The 19,911-nt window shown below is 32.6% G+C and overlaps 1 long non-coding RNA gene across 1 annotated transcript; it reads left to right on the top strand.

Moving 5' to 3' along the window:
• Positions 1-16,196: 16,196 nt before the first annotated feature.
• LOC140819678 (uncharacterized) lies at positions 16,197-19,487 on the top strand. The gene is made up of 3 exons (XR_012115255.1): positions 16,197-16,498; positions 16,644-17,062; positions 18,914-19,487. It is a non-coding gene; the product is annotated as an uncharacterized lncRNA (long non-coding RNA).
• Positions 19,488-19,911: the final 424 nt, after the last annotated feature.

Raw genomic sequence — 19,911 nt, 5'->3', positions numbered from 1 at the left:
TCGTTATATTTTTTTATGTAATGTTTTTCTAATTTAATAATAACCAATATATTACATAAAATTATCTATTACAAAGCTATCAACATATAAATCATAATCAATATCTATTACCACGGTATTAAATAACAACCAATAGATTACATTAAAAGTATTAGAAGCGCAAATTAGGAACAAATGAAACACATTAAATAGGGGAAAACAACATCGAACAAATATTAAGATAACAAACACCACTTTTGAAATTATAAGAAAATAAAATGTCTCCGCAAAGATGGGGTTTGTTGTCTGCCACTTTGGATCATGGGAGAACCGAGAACGAGAGCCTGCCACTTTCGATTCAATGAAATCAATAATTGGCCTACTTATGCTTTGACCCAAATTTGTTTAGAGGGCTTTTAAAAAAAATTGGCCCACTTATATTTATAAATACTATTAATTTTTTTGGCCCACATTTATAAATACTAGTAACTTTTTTTGGCCGAGTGTGGACTGCAAACACAAAAACACAGATATCAAACATATTAATACAATAGACAGATAGTCACAAACCTGATTCTCAGAGGCGTAGAAAAGTCGTGAAACTTCGTCGAAGTCTCCGCAAAGATGGGGTTTGTTAGCCACTTTGGATCATGGGAGAACCGAGAACGAGAGCCTGCTACTTTCGATTCAATGAAATCAATAATTGGCCTACTTATGCTTTGACCCAAATTTGTTTAGAGGGCTTTTAAAAAAAATTGGCCCACTTATATTTATAAATACTATTAATTTTTTTTTTGCCCACATTTATAAATACTAGTAACTTTTTTTGGCCTAGTGTGGGCTGCAACCCACACTGGACCTTAATAAGCTTCGCCCCTGTTTCTTGTAGTGCATCTTCAACAAATCTTTAACATGTACATCAATCACTTTGTCCTTCTTAGGATCAAAGTGTCTCTTTTTTGCTTCACAGGGTGAGATTCGGAAGGATGTTCAAGTGATGCTCCGCTATCAGGGGTGAGATCCCTGTCAACTCCTGCTGGGACCAGGCAAAAACATTAAGATTAGTTTTTAAACAATTTATCAAACTAACCCGGGTGGATAAATCAAGGTCTCGGGCCACCCGGATCTCCTTGCGTAGCCCAATCTCCACCACCTCCTGTTCTTCCTCTGCCACAAATTGTACATCTCCCTTCTCCACTACCCTCTCCATCTCCCCACCACTCTGAAATTTCTTCCCTTCCTTCCTCGCCCTCTTTTGGTCCACCCGGACAGCCTTTACATAACACTTCCGGGAGGAAGGCTGATCTCACCAGACTTCCCCTACTTTGCTTCCCACAAGGAATTTAATCTTTTGATGATAAGTGGATGCTACAGCCCTTAGCTCGTTCATGGCGGGCGCCCCAAAATGATATTATATGATGACAGGCATCCACCACAGTGAAAGTAGTCATCATCGTCTTCTTCAGCTCCCTGACACCCAAAGTCAAAAGCAGAACAATCTCTCCCTCTGGGTAAACAGCATGGTAAGCAAAGCCAAAAAGTTTCGTGTCCACAGTCTCCAGCTGATACCCCTAGGGGTGGGTACGGTACCGTATACCGTACTGTAAATATCGGTATGGAAAAATTCCATAACGATACCGGAAATTCGGTATATACCGCACATTTGGTATACCGAATTTTCGATATGAAAAAAGTTCATACCGGTACCGTACCGACACTGAAAATTTTGTCGTTATACCGAAAAAACATCGGTATACCGAAAACATTTTCGGTATACCGACATTTTTTCGGAATACCGAACTTAATTTTTTTAAAAAAATAATAAATTATTTTTGTTATTTCGGTATACACCGAAAAAAAATAATTCCGTACCGATACCGATACCGAAAATTTCGGTATGGTATCATAACGTACCGAAATTTTCGGTATATCGATTTTTTCGATAAGTTCGGTATTTTTTTCGGTACGATTTTTCGGTATTTCGGTATTTTTTTCCAACCCCTAGATACCTCTGCAAATCCATTTGTACAAGGGCATCCTTGAATATAACATTAACAGAACTGCTCGAGTCCATGAAAATCCTCATAATGTCATAGTTCGCTATCCGGGATTAGATTACCAGGGCGTCATTGTGAGGAAGGTTCACACCCTTGAGATCCTCGGGACCAAAACTAATAGCTGACTCATTCCTCTTTACTCCCTCCACCTCCATACATTCCCTCCTGCCTCTTGACTTCCTCGCCCGATTGGAATCTTCGTCCGTAGAGCCTCCAGATATCATCTTGATTACCCACAAGATAGGGGGTGAGGTCGTCTTCCTCTCAGGCTTTGGCTCTCTTCTTCCCATCGAGACACTTCTAGAATCCTCCCGAGTATTAGGCCCCAGCTGCCGAGCTGTCCAGGGAGGGAACCTCAGCTTCTTATTAAGTTGATTATGTCCCTGGACAGAGGGCGGGACATAATCTCTCTTGAGGGTTTTACAATCCTCCATGTTATGATAGCACACCTTGTGAAGGGTGCAAAATCCATTCTTCTCAGGCCTAATAAATTGCTGAGGTGGGGGCAAGTCTCTGCTACACTCTTGGACCTCCCTGTCCAGATAATCTTCAAGGGCACATGTTGAGAAAAATAGCTCTGGCTATTCCTTCTTGATCCTCTCTTTTCGGGCTTAGATGCCCGGTCTCCCCTTTCTCTTCTCCTTGCCTCTCTCTCTGCTTATATGCTTCTTCCATATTAATGTACTTTTCCACCTGGGCCAGCAAATCCTCGAAGTCCCCAGGCACCTTCTTTGTTAATGAACGAAAAAACTCACCCTCCTTCAACCCTTGGGTGAATGCAGGTGTCTTGGTCTCGGTGGCACAAGTGGGGACATCCAGGGCAACTTTGTTAAACCTTCTGATATAAGCCCTTAGGCTCTCTTCCGGGCTCTGTTTGACATCGAAAAGACTAAATGCAGTCTTTTTGTACTTTTTGCTGCTACTGAAATGGTGTAAAAACAACTTCTGGAAGTATTCAAAAGAATGGAGACTCTGAGGGGCCAGTCCCTCAAACCGCCTCTGTGCCGAGTTAACCAGAGTAGTTAAGAACACTTTGCACTTGATTCTGTCAGTATAGCAGTGCAACATGGCCATATTCTCGAACCTGCCCAGGTGTTCCTCGGGATCTGCTTTGCCATCATAATCTTTAACTTTGGCAGACTCGAAAATACCGGGAAGAAGTTCTCGGACTATTGCTTCAGAAAACTGGCATCCCTTAATAACTACCCCGGGAACGACTCCTACCCTCCATCTGTCCCTGCAACATCCTCATCTTCTGCCTCAACTCTTGCAACTCCTCTACAACAGTCGGCGACATGTACCCAGAACTCGACTCTCTCTCTCTCTTCCCTCCCTGCTTCCTCCTCCCCCACCTCCTGCTCTCCTCCTGCATGTGTAGCTTGATGAGAAGCATCATTCCAGGCTATGGATTTTTCTACTGCTTCGGATATAATCCGAGCCAACTCCTCCGAGGATAAGGTAATGACAGGGGGAGGCCCTGCAGGTGGAGGACCACCACCTTGTCCCGAAGTAAGTGAACCATCTCCAGGAGCCCGAGAAGTGTCCTGCTTAGTTTTTCTGGTAGGAGCCATATCAACGTCTTAGACTCAATTTCCCACAGACGGCGCCAATGATGATATCTAGGTGAATCAGGTATAAGATATGTGGGCAATCCACCGGATGATGAAGATAATTTTGTGTTTAGGAAATTTGAGTAAGGATAATGGCTTCAATTAAGACCTGCAAACAGGGAAATGAACTCGTGAATGGGTGCCGAAAAGGTGTCCGACATGGCCACTCCGATGCTTAAGTCAGCAGGTGAAGAAGAAAAGCAAAGTAGCTGTATATGTGATGATATACGTGAAATGCTTAAGAATTCAAAGTTCCAGAATCTGTAAATGAGAAATGTACCTGTTATTTATAGGAGGATATCTCATCATTACCTTGTTTTCAGTGCTCACCTGCTAAGTATGGTAGGACGGCTGCCCATACCCTGTGCTTCTTATGGCTTCTCTAACACGCCAAACTCATGCTATTCTGACAGATTAGATAGCACATACCGATACACTCGAGTGTGGTGCGCTTCTCGAGGTATCCCAGGCAGAAGTTCCCTGGAGCTTGCATGAGGGCACGGGTGCTCGATTGCGGAAGAAAATATCCCCATGCCCGGCTACTTAAAAAGATACTCTGCATATTGACTCTGATTGGAGCTATTCAATTAGTATTCCTGGTCATCCATGACCCAGACCTTTATGGGAGTATTATGGATGTTCACGTAAACTCCAGTATGTCATTTCTTCTTCCTCATATTCTTCTTCCCCAACACTTCCAGCTGCACCCATGCAACAATCCAAACTCCAGGTCTCACATGATTTCGATATTTCGTTAAGCTTCAAACTTCTATAAGTACGTAATTTATTGCGAGAATTATAATTAATATTTTTTTTTTTAACTTTGAGTCATGCTACAGTGTTCCAACCCTGCCAAATGAATATATATATATATATATATATATATATATATATATATATATATATATATATATATATATATATATATATATAATTACGCGAGAATTTAATTAATATTTTTTTTAACTTTGAGTCATGCTACATTGTTCCAACCCTGCCAAATAAATTTGCAATATATATATATATATATATATATAGTAATTATAAAAATACCTACTTCTCTTCATTATAAGGGAAATAGTGAAACATCCGCATCACAATCTTATATAATTCACAATATTCCATGCTTTTCATTTTCATTTGTATTAGTTTTCTTCCGATTTGTTTATTAATTTATTATTATTTTTATATACTACTTGTCAAAAACACTCGTTTTTCAATTTATATTTTTATTTATTTAAATATATAATTGCAATCATTTGATGGAAGTTTTATTACAAAAATATGATTAAAAAAAACATCATAAATTAATGGTGAATATAACTAAATTTGAAGCTCTTACATTGTTTATTTTAATTTTTAAAAAATAGTATTTGTATAATTTTAAAAAATAATATTTTTCAGTAGTTCGATTTTCTCTAATAATATTTTCTGTAGATGACTCAATTAGTATGATTTACAAACTATTGCGTTAACCAAAATTTAGGGAGTATGCACCAAAATTAAGATCCACAGTTCCATTTATATTATCCACAACATAACTAAAGTAGAGAAAAAGTTGTATAAGCCTCTCCCCAGCAAGCTCCTCTAGATCAAGATCAACAATGGCTCCGACTCCTACAATATTCAACCATAACAAGGTCCAAATCCACTCATACGAATCCGAAGCCGCCCCTAAATTCCGGCCGCCGTCGTCTGCTCGCCGGAACATTCCTTCATTCGCAACATTTACCAGCACCACTAGCAGCACTACTCCATGTACTAGCCCTCCCCATTTCAAAGGAATCCCATTTTCTTGGGAGAAGATCCCCGGGATCCCCAAGTACCAAGAATCCCACAAGAATTCGAAATCAACAAGGAGCCTCCTCCCTCTCCCTCCGGCCGGGAACTCCGTCTCCGCCGCCGCCGCCACGAAGAATGATCCATTTCTCGTGGCTCTAATGGAATGTTCCAAGGATGATCACGGCACAGATTTGGGCCATTTCTGGAAGGGAAGCTCCAAGAATTTCATTACAAGGACTCTGAGCGACAGGTTTGGATTCATAAGCATGTATGGCTCTTGCAAGAGAGGCTGCGCCGTGTCGGAATCCATTGTTTATCATCCGCCCAGATCAGCACGATCCAGTACTTGATTAAAAGATCAATGGTAGTAATTAATTATGAAAAATTCAATGTTTTATGTGATTATTTATCAGTTTAAATGTTAAAAAAAGCATAATATAGCTCGTATAGATGATCAATATATCGAATAAAAGACAAATCGATTCTCTTTTTCAACAATTTCTGGGCATTTTTCGTCGGTTGTGAATTATTATGTATTAATATAGGACCAGTCGAAGTGATCATTGGTAGTGTATAAATCTTTATTCGAATTATAATATATAAAGTCAGAAACATTGTTAATTAATGTATATATCTATGATTCTGTTTTTGTAATTGACTGCATTATGTACTGAAAATTACGGTGTAAAAAATATTAAATCGATTTCGTATCGAAATTTTCGATATATATAACTAGCATAGCGATTATACTGAGTATTGAAATTTTCGGTATGTCGTACCGAATTTTTCGACATATATAACTAACATACTGATTATATCCAAATTGTACGGTATACCGAGATTTTGGTGCGATATCGATATATACCGAAAAAATCTTATATTTTTAGAAATTTATAAATTTATTGTTTAAAAATATTGTATATTTTTAAATTTTTATATATTGTTTCCGTATTCCGATATGGCAAAAACTTATGTGAGACGGTCTCACGGGTCGTATTTGTGAAAAAGATCCTCTTATTTGAGTCATCCATAGAAGTATTACTTTTACACTAAGAATAATAATTTTTATTGTAAACATCGGTAGGGTTGACCCGTCTCACAGATAAAATCCGTGAGACGGTCTCACATGAGACTCACTCTTCTGATATATATAGATATATTATATAATATATATCATTATGTATATTACACGTATCGAACATTATCCGAATTTTTGAAATGAAGAGGTAGGTATCATAATGATACAATTTTCGGTGCATACAACATGAATTGAAATCCTTCAATATATCAAAATATCGATAATTTTCGATTTCAACTGTTGTTATTGACCGAAAATCGGTATATATATACCATACCGATCTTCATATATCAAAATCGATAATTTTCGATATATATATATATATATATATATATATATATATATATTAGCACGTGAAGTTATTTGGAAGAGTATATATCCATGTGAGACTTGCAGTTGAGGTGAGAACTCATTGTACGAAAAGGCATACGCATCAGTCATCACTGTAGTTAATGTGAAGGAAAATAATATAAATTTCCTTATACTTTATTTAATATATATTATTAGAAAATATCAATAAAATATTTTTTTATGGTCCCAATTAAGTTTTATTGTTTAAATCCGAAGACTTTATAGTGTCTTTTGTTATTTTCTTTCCTTGTGAAATTTCAATTGTAGTTTTTTATATTGTTTATCTTGTAATTTGTCTTTTTTTTAAGGTGGTATTGATATGTATAATGGCCAATATCACGTAAACACTTTAATAACAAAAAACTAAAATTACAAAATAAAATACCAAAATAATCAAAAAAATGAAAAATATAATATTGAAACTCAATTATGATTGAAAAAAAAGGACGAAAAAAGTCATTTTTTTTTTTGAAAAAAAAAAAACTCCTCGTTATTATTACATCATTGGAGCCGATAGATTTTACAAGTATATTTAAAATTACACGAATATTATTTCTTGATTTTTAGGTTTGTTAACTCTTGAATATCATATCTTAAATCTGTTGGAATATATATTAATTTATAATCTCCATGTTAAATATTCAATATTATTAAAAATGGTAATATTTTTTTACAAGGTTTGAAATTTCGAAAAATAAATTATGCTCTTAAAGGATATTAGAAATCCACAAACACTACTCTACTGTAATCAATTATTTATATCCCACTTTGCAGTATTTGATAAATTATTAGGTTAAGAGTAAGTCTATTGTGAAATAGTCTTACGAATTTTATCTGTGAGATGAGTCAATCGTACCGATATTCACAATAAAAAATAATACTCTTAAAATAAAAAGTAATACTTTTTCGTAGATGACCGAAATAAGATATCAGTCTCACAAAATACCACATGTGATGCAAGTTCGTCTCACACAAGTTTTTACCTTAGGTTAATACAATAGTCTCAAATCACGTCAGTCAGTTAAATCACATTATGCAAACTTAATAAAATTGGTAAGGAGAATCGAACTCATGATTGTTGTTAAAATACTCACTTGTTTCACCAACTCGGACACATATTCGGAGGCTGGACATTTGTATTATTATTATTATTTTCATTTAGAGTGTGTTTAATGTCGTTAAACAAATTTAAAAATCATGAATTTTAGATAAATATAATAGAAAGTCTTGACCAACATATCCCAATACAATTTTAAAAGAGGCAAAATTTGAATATTATTCTATAATTACATATAATTTTTTTATTTTATTATTTTTTTTTTGACAGAGACCTCACCATGCTCCCCACCGTCAACGACAATACCAAATATAATAATGAAAATAAGATTAAATATCTTACATATAATGAATTTTTTGAATAATTATTACATAATAAAATGACAAAAAACTTGTGTAAGACGGTCTTACGGGTCGTATCTGTAAGACAGATATCTTATTTGGGTAACTCACCAAAAAGTATTACTTTTTATGCTAAAAGTATTACTTTTAATTGTGAATATGGATAGGGTTGACCCATCTCACAGATTATGATCCGTGAGACAGTCTCATATGAGATACACTCTAATAAAATTTATTACTTTGGGGGTTGTTTTGTTTTATGAGCTTGGTCAAATTTTTTTTTAAAAATATAACCTCATGTAGTGTATTTGACCACTACATGGGAGGTTATTTTTTTAAAAAAAAATTTGACCAGGTCTATTTTTTAAATTAATCCTTACTTTGGTGGGGGCCATATATAATGGGAACAATACAAAAACTCGTTAATTTTGCGAGATATATATTTTATTTGAGTCATTATTAAAAATAATAATTTTTATTGTAAATATGAGGAGTTGATCGATCTCATGAATAAAAATAGACAAAAACTTATGTGAGACGGTCTCACGGGTATTATTTGTGAGACAGATCTCTTATTTGGGTCACCCATAAAAAAGTATTATTTTTTATGCTAAGAGTATTACTTTTTATTGTGAATATGGATATTGTTGACCCGTCTAACAGATTATGATCCGTGAGACGATCTCACATGAGACTCATTCATAAAAATACGTGAGACCGTCTCAAACAAATGGAAGGAAAGAATGGTCGCAATCTTTAAGATCTATTATTCTTTAAGTTTTTTGAGTTGAATACATAATCATTAATTTTTTAGTGGCTAACTTTCTTTTTGGAAATAAAAAGCAAATTAATTTTTATCAATTAATAATGTGCCGAAAGAGGCTTTTTTAAAAAAAAAAAAATTAATTTATTTTTATAGGATATTTGTTTGGTTTTGTCAAAATAGTTAGTACACCGTAGCTTAGGCATGCAACGAGCCAACAATTAACCCTACTGTACCAAAACACACAAGGTGCACAATTTTTTTTAAGGGTAACTATTATTTTAATTCCATAAAAGATAATGTTTTAGTAATATAAAATTATTATACATAAAAAGAAAAATCAAATCTAGACCCTAATCCTATTTAATTTCATATTAAAATCAGTGATATTTTTGTAATTAAATTAGCAACATATGTTAAATGTAATAAATGTCTCTACTCGAAAAACATTTGAAATGTAGTGTTTGAATTGTTGTACATTTTTAAACATTAGATTTTTCTCTTTATTATTAGCTATAACTTTTGATAACGTGACAACGTTTGGTCCTACGCATACTACATAAATAAACTATTTAATTTGTGCCATATGTATATATAACTGATAGTAACATGATGATGAATCAGAAAATTCTAGTAGAATAGTAGAAGGTTAAATATTTTTTAAAAAATATAATATTTGATATTTACAAATTACAAACAGCGGTATTTAATACATGAGACAAAAAAAATGTTAAAATTGATCCAAATGATATTTGTTTTAGACTTAAATATATTTTATATATTATTACCCGACACTCTTACCATAAGCTACTAAAATATTTTCACCCAATTAATATAAGGGAAAAAAGTCCAAATGTTTCTTTAAGTTTGCTTATTTTTGTGTTTCTGTCGTACAAATATTGAAAATTTGGTCTTGGTACTGTAATTTAACTTATGATTTGACATTTGATCTTTTTTATCGAATTATTGATGTAAAGTCAGAAAATACTATCATAAAATTAAAAAATCATGATGTGATATTGAAAAATGCGGATATATGTGAGTTGAATATTTGTTATGGAAAATACGCATTAAATATAGATAAATATAATATGCAATATTTATTGAAATGTATAATATATATATATATGTATGTTCTTATCTAATATTAATTAATTATATAGTTTGTGTATTGAAATAAAAACTATCACCGTCGTCTTAATTATTTCAAAATTTCTGCCGACACAATAGAATTGTCTGTTGCATGTATGCACATTAACCATGCAATATTTCCTTTCTATTTAAACATGGAAAATGCATGAAAAATTAAGTGAAAAAAATGCCTGAAAAACTGATTATTTTGAGTATAATAGATCTTAGTCTAGATTGATATATTGAGTGGCGAATGTACAATAGAAGGACGAAGCTAATGCAACTCGATTTTTTTAAATCGTACAGCAACTCAAACATCATGTTTTAATCACACTAGCACTTCCCAATAAAATCTTTTTTATTTTAAATTTATAGATATTGTAACATACTCTACATAATTATATGAATTAATCTTATCAAATAAAAATAAGGAATTGGGTATTGCTTTAGGTTTGACAAAAAAAACTCGTGCGAGACGGTCTCATGGGTCGTATTTCGTGAGACGGATATTTTATTTGAGTCATTCATGAAAAAATATTACTTTTTATTCTAAAAGTATTACTTTTTATTGTGAATATCAGTAGGGTTGACCCGTCTCACGACATCTAACGAATAAAGATTCGTGAGATCGTCTAATAAGAGACGTACTCTTAGTTTTACGCCTGTAAATTAGAAACGTAAAAAGTGAACTAATATTAATAGTCGCTTGAGCATTGGAGGAATTTTGCATGGAAACTTCCATGTAAAATTCTCTATAATTTTCTTTCTTAAAATGGTATCTTTGTGGCATTTCATTTGGATAAAATTTTTTTTTGCTTTGATATTTGGTCATATTATAGGTCAATTACACTAATTTGAAACTTTTTTCTTTTAATAATTTTTCATTAGAGTGATGACGTAACATCAGACTCGTTAGCAATATTTTATTTCACACAAGTAATTTTCAGTTTCACATCATCATCATCCATCGTCACATCGACACTATGATGAAAATAACCTAAATTTGACGGTTAAGGCGTAAATCGACTGATAAGAGAGAAAAATCTGAAAATTACATGAGAAAAAAAGAAATTTTTTCTTTGATTTTAATTTATGGATAAGTTCGTGTGATTGTCTCTTTAGATTTGAGAACATGAAATTGTTTGTAGAATCAAATTTTTTAAATTTTTTTTAATATATACAGATCAAAGCATATATATATAATTTCCTATACCTGATCTCATGCATAATAATGACAATAAATTTTATTACTTGTACTTCTGCAACCAAAGATTCGGAGAAATATATAGCAAATCCATTCGAAATTAATGGTTGATGAAGAAAGATATTACAAGCCACCAACCAATTTAATTTCTACAAATATTCCAATTCTTAATGAGAAATTACTTGCATGACTTTACACACACAAACATATATTATTGTTAAAATTAAGGGAAAGTCGATGAAAAATCCTCAATCAAAACATTTCTTTGGGTTCACTCCCTACCCACAAAATTGTGGTACTATGTCATACAAAATGTGGTACACTTCATGTGGAAATATTATACTAAAAAAGTACTCAGGGACTGAACACAAAAAAAAAAATCGACGACTAAAGACTGAAGGCTAATTTCCCGTAAAATTAAGTATTTTGGTCTTTCGTGTCATACCAAATTTCCCCCCATAATATCACTCCTCCATAGATACCATTATTATTTTTAATAAAACCAAAACATAATAAATTATTTGTTACTTCCCGAGCTCAAGGTTATTCGACATCGACGCTGTTCAACAATCACGTAATCATAAAACAAAAAACCTCGTGTACAATATAAAGCAAAACCAGTTTATATCCTCAAATAAAATCATTTTTACAACATAACCTCTAAAATGATAAAATTTTACAGAGGCGTTTTAAAACTTAAAATAAACGTGAAATAGATTAATTCTTTCATGTATTGACTACCAACCCCAAAACTGGATTTGTTCCTTCCTCTCAACCTGTTCTTCGGAACTCAACCTGGGTGATATGATCGTTACTCCGTAACTGAGGGTCATTCGAGCACATACATATCAAACATATATGATTTTTGAAAAATTCATAACATGCATAACATATTTCGCACCACATATTATAAACATAACGTAAGGATATCTTGTCCTAGAGGCGGAGGTACATGCAATGAAAGCTCGGGTGATTCAATTTTTTTTAAAAAAAAAATTGATATGTAAATTTTGGAATAATATGATATTAGCTCGGGTAAATCAATAAAATATTAAAAGATTCTAGAGTTTAAAATTCTAACTAGGACAGAGCCATACTTGTGACTCCGCCACTGTCTTGACCTAAGCACCAAGATTCCTCTATTTTTCATGATTTACTGATATCAATCCCTAAGTTTTACTATTCAAAAAAGCGAGACCACATAACTATTAGGGACCATAAACATATCTTATTTGATATTCTCACTAATATTCAGTTGAATCTTCGTTACCAATCAAATGTAATCGTATCACAAGAAGAGGTGCCTTTTTGTGGTGATATATATATATATATATATATATATATATATATATATATATATATATATATATATATATATATAGCCAAAACAAAAAATGGATAAATAAAGCTTCATTTGGTAAATAGCCAAAACAAAGAAAAACATCAGAATTTTTTGTGGCCGAAACTTGAGAATTCTTAGTTACATTATTAGCCTTTCATTTTTTTCTTTTCTTGTTTGAAAAGATGTGACGGTGCCGTACTCACAGCTAAATACCCACCTTCGACTATTGCAATGATATCATTCTGTCGGTGATAGAAAAATCAGAAGTGAACATATACATACACACACATTGTTTCTGTTTCGAACGTGCATTTGAGTAAACATTTATCAAAATATATTTGACGTCCATATTTTTTTTCAGTGGACTTCAGATGTAAAGATAAATATGCAACTTTAGAGACACAATTGAGGTATCATTGGTAATATGAAATTTTCTATTTACACACATGTATGTGTACAGTTTTGATATGTTTTTTTTATCTATATTGTTCAGTTATACGTGCACCGTTGGAGTGATACTCACATGTTAGATGTGATGAAATACATAAAAATTGTACATTAAATAAGCGAGTGTCATATCTACATAGTTCAAATAAGTGGACACGGTAGATTCTGCCTATATATCTAATATATCTAATCTAATATACATATAAATATACCACTTTCATTTGTGAATTTCCTTATATGTCCTTGTTCATTTATTTAATTTAAGTTAGAAAATAAATTAATAGGTTATCTTAAAGGTTTTTTTTTGTAATTTATTGTCTATCTTAAAAGAATTTTGACATTAATACACATTCTTCTTTCTTCCCTAACTTTTATGCCAAAAAAATTATTTATTTAAATTTTCTTGTTAATTTAAGTTAGCAAATTAAATTAATAGGTTTTTTTAAGAGTTTTTTGTAATTCATTGTCCATTTTAAATGGATTTGGACATTAATACATATTTTTATTTATTTTTTAAATTTTATGCAAGAAAAATTATTTATTTACATTTCTTAGTAAATTTTTAACAAGTTTATTTTTAAATATGAACTAAAATAATTAATAGGTTATCTTAAAGGTTTTTTTTGTAATTAATTATCCATCATAAATGAATTTAGACATTAATACACATTCATTTTTCTTCCCTGACTTTTATGCCAAAAAATTATTTATTTAAATTTTCTTGTTAATTTAAGTAGCAAATTAAATTAATAGGTTTTAAAGAGTTTTTTTATTCATTGTTCATCTTAAATTGATTTGGACATTAATACACGTTCTTATTTCTTTTTTAAATTTTATGCCAGAAAAATTATTTATTTACATTTCTCAGTAAATTTTTTAACAAGTTTATTTTTAAATATGAACTAAAAAATTAATAGGTTATCTTAAAGATTTTTTTTTGTAATTAATTATCCATCTTAAATGAATTTGGACATTAATACACATTCATCTTTCTTCCCTAACTTTTATGCCAAAAAATTATTTATTTAAATTTTCTTGTTAATTTAAGTTAGCAAATTAAATTAATAGGTTTTTTTAAGAGTTTTTTGTAATTCATTGTCCATCTTAAATGGATTTGGACATTAATACACATTCCTATTTCTTTGTTAAATTTTATGCCAGAAAAATTATTTATTTACATTTCTTAGTAAATTTTTTAACAAGTTTATTTTTAAATATGAACTAAAAAATTAATAGGTTATCTTAAAGGTTTTTTTTGTAATTAATTATCCATCTCAAATGAATTTGGACATTAATACACATTCATCTTTCTTTCCTAACTTTTATGCCAAAAAGATTATTTATTTAAATTTTCTTGTTAATTTAAGTTAGTAAAATTAAATTAATAGGTTTTTTAAAGAGTTTTTTGTAATTCATTATTCATCTTAAATGGATTTGGACATTAATACACATTCCTATTTCTTTTTTAAATTTTATGCCAGAAAAATTATTTATTTACATTTCGTAGTAAATTTTTTAACAAGTTTATTTTTAAATATGAACTAATAAAATCATATATTATATAGATATTGAAATATGATAAAAGATTTCTAACATCTAACATACACTTTCAATTGTGTTTTCCCCTATGTAACCTTATATTTCTAAATTTTGCAATTTGGCTTCATGGATGATTAATTTTTTCGCTGCTTACTACCATTTGATAGATATATGGGCTCATTTATTTCCTTCTCATTTATTTTCTTCCTACGTTTCTTCCTTTCCTATTACTGCTTCACCATGGTCATTACTGTTGATGGGTTATTTCATCCACCTTCCAGTAAACTCACCGATTTCTATCGCATGCATTTTGTTTATGTCGTTGAGATCCTCAATTTCTCTCTGTTATTTAGGTTTTACTTCTTCTACTTTTCATGGCGCAGGGTAGACGGCCGGCTGCCATCTCGGGATTTGTCTCAGGGTATGTGTTTCGCTCTCTTCATTTCTCTCCTGCTTGCTTTGTTGATGTCCCTTTGCATCTTCCGAGTTCCTGTATTTTATATATGTTCTCCTAACGTTATTTTCTCTCTTAACTATGTGTGTTATCTTAAAGAGTTTCATGTAATCATTTTAATTTGGCAGCGGCGTTGCTCAATTTCGGTGTGTTGGTGGTGCCGGTTTATCTACTTCCAACGGTTAGCTGCTCTGTTATTTTCACCATGTTTATTTGCATCGATTGGATTGTTTTTCCCCCTTTGATCTGTTTATATTAATTTTTATCGCATGTGTTGCTGTCCTTCAATGATATAATTCCATCATACAACACATATTGTGTTCGTTCCTCTGGCGTGTTCTCCTATTTGTAAGTAATATGTTGTTGTTTTCATCGTGCCTTTATTTTACTTGGATTTTTTTCCTCGGTTTTCCTATGTTCATTTTTTCGCACCTGAAATACGTGGGTTTTTTTCCCCAATTGCATTTCTTTTTAAAATTCAGACAATGAAGGAGATATTGCTGGTATCAGTGTCTTGTCAATGGTTCCTTCATGTCAATTTTGTGGCACACATAGATTCCTTTGTGAAGCTCCGTCTTCTTGTTGCGCATGTGGTAGATTAGATTGGCATCTCCTATTACTCAGATTGCATTGCTGGAACTATTCAAGGACCCATTGTCTCTCTTGGCTATTTTATTCCGCCATAAAGTTCGATTGTACAACAATGTTTTTTCTTTCACTTCATTTGGGGTTAGGCTTGACAAGGAATTGGCTTTTATTCAACGTGGGGGTATACACATTTCGTGCGTCTGGCTAGATTTTCCATTCATTGCCACCACTTATACCTAATTCGGATGGTGCAAGGTATTTTCAACTTTATTTTTGGGACAACGATAATGAGTTGGAAAATAGGATGTCCGTTTTCCCGGACACTTATGTGGACAGAGAACTCATGGTTTTGCTGATGAACATAATGAAAGTAAGCTCTTATGCACAACTTCTAAAGAGGATAAATCAGTATTCTTCAATCATAAACTTAAGATTGCATATTTCCAAAAAAGTTCCCGTTGACCAGAAATGTTATGACAGCCCATCCGCTGATCAAGTTGCGGCAATTTGGGTCGAAGGCAATGATGATGCTAACATTCCACATAACAGGGACATAGTTTCTTGTGGTCGTGATGGTCAAACCCATCAAATACAACATTATTATGGTTACTATGATTCCTTGCAATATCCGCTTTTTTCCCGTATGGGGACAATTGGTGGCAGCAGAATATTCTGAAGGTAAAAAATGGGTATGCCCATGTTGACGTGCATGAGAGTGTGCTACCACTTGCATATGTTAATTCCTTTGATCATATTATTGCTGGTGAAATTCGTGGTGTGTTTTTAATCTTTTACCTCATACTCAATTTTAGTAATTATTTCATGCAATTTCCCCCAAACAAACAAGATAATGGTCGGCTGCATATATTTATATTTTTGTCATGCAGCTAATTTGTGTGTATTTTATTTGTTTCATGCAGTTGTTCGTGGAAAAAATGATAGGATGGTTTCTTGTAGGGAGTACTATTGTTACAGTTTGAAATTCATGGCAGCAACATTTCGTTAATCTTGTATGGTGGTCGATTATTGCAGCAATTTGTTGTCGATATGTACATTAAACTAGAAACAACGAGATTAGATTACTACAGAAGGCACCAAAGTGAGATAAGGTCGGAATTGTACCGGGGTGTGGTTGATAGTGTAGCCAATGGTGAATCACGTGGGAGTGAGGTCGAGCAACGTGTTGTTTTACCAGCATCTTTCATAGGAGGTCAAAGAGATATGCGACGTCGATATCTTGATTCAATTGCATTGGTTCAGAAATTTGGAAAACCTGACTTGTTTATTACGATGACTTGCAATCCGGATTGGAAAGAGATTCGAGAAAATTTATTTGAAGGTCAGCTTGCTCGTGATCGTCCAGATTTGGTCTCTCGAGTGTTTCGTGCAAAATTACTCGATCTTAAGGACCAGATTCTTAAAAAGTCTATATATTTGGCCCTGTTGTTGCTTATGTTTATGTTATCGAGTTCCAGAAACGAGGTCTACCTTATTGTCATATGATTATTATCATGTAATCTAATTATAAGATTAACTCGCCTGAAAGATTTTGTAAGGAATTGTTGTACATGAAATAAATATAAAACATTATAATGTGTGTATCAGAAGTTAGTGTTGTGCCCGGTGTTGTCAACACAGCACACAACACGGCAGCGGAAATTAATTATTTAACACACAAATATAATTTTAATAAATTAACACCAGATTTAAATTATGCACAAGTACGAATACTTGTGCGATGCCTCATGGCAAAAATTTCACTAGAAAAATATATAAGTCGTTTACACAAAAAACAATACTAGTGAAAATAACAAAACTAAACATGCATCAAAATACTCAAAGTAAATACTAGACGCATGAAACAAAAAGCGTGTTGCTTAAAACCAAACGAAATCACTCTTCGTCCAACACTCTGCGTCAGTATTGTTCTTCGAGTGTTGGCAACACCAATCGGCAACACGGTATATGTGAATCAATCACACGAAATCTTCAACACAAAAATCTTCAATTATCTGAACTCTGTGTGTGTTCAGAAAAATCCAGCAGCTCTCATACGCTGTAAAGTGATCTCCCGATCACACCAAAATATCTCGTCAAAATAGGCTCGGCTCTTGTATTTTTCTTCTATGAAAGAACTCCTCTACCGACCTCACGAAATAGTCACACCACAAGTCTCACACGAAAAGCTCCTACAAAAGTGATAACCGATCACAGAAAAACTACAAAGCAAATATTCGTTGGACTTGTAATTTTCTTCTATGTGAAAAGCACCATAGTCAAACTCTCTCTAAAAACCCACTTGTCTCTCAAAAGCTTTTTCTCTCTCTTCTCCACAAAAAAACTCTACGGCTGTGAGTTTATCCCCTTTTATATCAAAGGCTTGGCCTAAAAGATATTCCATAGAAGAGTCCTACAAAATATGGAAACATGATTTTTATTAGATATAAAACTCTTTTAAACAAGAATAAAATATATTAGAGATAAAAACAAATCATATAATATCTAGATGTAAATCAATTAAGTTCTTATCATCTAAAAATAAATCAAGAAAGATCTCATAATCTAGAAATAAGTAAATAAAATATTTTAGTCTAGAAAGGCAAAATCATAAATTGATATTATCAATTTAACAAAATAATAAAGGAATAAAATATTCCTTTCAGGTTTGACTCTTATGTTGTTGCTGAGCTTCCAGATAAAGATGTTTTTCCTCGGTTGTTTGGTTTGGTTTCACGACATATGATGCATGGACCTTGTGGCACGTTAAATTAAAACTACCCAATTATGGTCAATGAAAAATGCAAAAACCATTATCCTCGCCCTTTTTTAGAACATTTTGTTCAACGATCTGATGGTTACCCTATATATGTACAGGAGGAGAAACGATGGTCGCTCTGTCGAGGTTCGGAATTGTACAATTAATTCTCAATGGGTTGTTCCTTATAATCCTTATCTACTCTATCGTTATGATTGTCATATCAATGTTGAAATTTGTTCTGGGCTAACGGCTGTAAAATATTTATACAAATATATTTACAAGGGTCATGACAAAATAAGTGTTCATTATCACCACATAGTTCTAACTCATTTGTAGATGAAATACGAGCATTTCAGGATGCTCAATGGGTGTCTGCTCCAGAATCAGTGTGGCGCATTTTTGAATTTGATCTGAATGAAATATCTCATGCAGTTATCAATTTGCATCTACATTTACTGGACAAGCACATGATCACCTTCTCAAATTACCAGAACTTGGGCAATGTGTTGGCATCCGAATGTGTCTCCAAAACTGTGTTGACTGAATTTTTTAAGACTTGTTCGTACATTGTGGAAGCAACAAAGTTCTTATATTCTGAATTCCCAGAGCTCTTTGTTTGGGATCGACCAACTAGAACTTGGAAACCAAGGAAACAAAGATAGGTTATCGGACGTGTTAACTCGGCAAATCCGGCAGAAGGTGAGAGGTATTATCATCGTTTATTACTTCTTCATGTTCGAGGCCCTAAGTCCTACTCTGATTTGCTCACTGTTTGTGGAATATTTTGTTTCACTTTCAAGGAAGCAGCACAACGTAGGGGGCTATTAAAAAGTGATAAAAGTAATTTTGAGTGTTTAAATGAGGCAGCAAGTTTTCACATGCCTATTGCTTTGCGTATGTTGTTTGCTACGATCTTAGTACATTGTGTAATCCTTTGTTTTGTTGTTTGCAACCTTAACTGAAAATTATTATCGTACTATATCTTATATAGACACGATGTCTTATTATTATATTAATTTATCTCTCTATTTCTTAGTTTGAAAAATTTTGTCAATAAATTGCTTACTCTATAATATTTATTGCACAATTATTGAAACATATATCTCCACGTGCATCGCACGTGCACCTACCTAGTATATATATATGTGTGTGTGTGTGTATATTGATCTCTATACATCTATTATAAAGAAACATGTGTGCTCCATTGATACATTATCTATCTATAAATGTACAGTTTATATATACGCACATTATTACCAAAAATGTAAGCAAAATTTAATTTTACAAATAGATAGCATCACCTGATCTTTAAAGATTCTGGTTGACTTAATGCAATGCTTCATATCTTGCGAGTAATTTTAATATGAATCTGTCTCTGATTTCTCTCATTAATTATACATGTTTTGTCATTTTCCATTTATTTATTTATA

The sequence above is a fragment of the Primulina eburnea genome, chromosome 18 (genome assembly GCF_022965805.1).
Source record: "Primulina eburnea isolate SZY01 chromosome 18, ASM2296580v1, whole genome shotgun sequence".
In the NCBI taxonomy this organism is placed as follows: Eukaryota; Viridiplantae; Streptophyta; class Magnoliopsida; order Lamiales; family Gesneriaceae; genus Primulina; species Primulina eburnea.
Note: the sequence above shows the minus strand (reverse complement) of the source record. Positions and strands in the feature narration are given on the sequence as shown.